The sequence below is a fragment of the Nannospalax galili genome, unplaced genomic scaffold, assembly GCF_000622305.1.
Source record: "Nannospalax galili isolate Female #2095 unplaced genomic scaffold, S.galili_v1.0 scaffold218, whole genome shotgun sequence".
NCBI classification, from domain to species: Eukaryota; Metazoa; Chordata; class Mammalia; order Rodentia; family Spalacidae; genus Nannospalax; species Nannospalax galili.
The window spans coordinates 4003015-4003319 of NW_008343207.1; positions in this window are offsets into that span (position 1 = coordinate 4003015).

Below are 305 nucleotides of genomic sequence, written 5' to 3' on the forward strand. Positions count from 1 at the left end.
ACCAACTGATAACACAGTCTAGTTGTTGCCAGCATAATAGGGATAGGCTCAAAATACTAGTCAAGGAAAGCATCCCACAAACCAGTCAACTGCAGTTTTGGGTGCTCTGCTCCAGCAAACGTCCAAATCTCATCAATGACCTGGAAATAAAGATCTTCTATACAGAATGACTTAATTTTTCCATGTGCCAAAGAGATCCCTTCAGAGACCAAAAGATGCTTTAAAGCCATTTACTTTTCTTTTCAGTATTTTATATCTATCTATCTATCTATCTATCTAATCTAGAGAGAGACACTGCCGGCCAG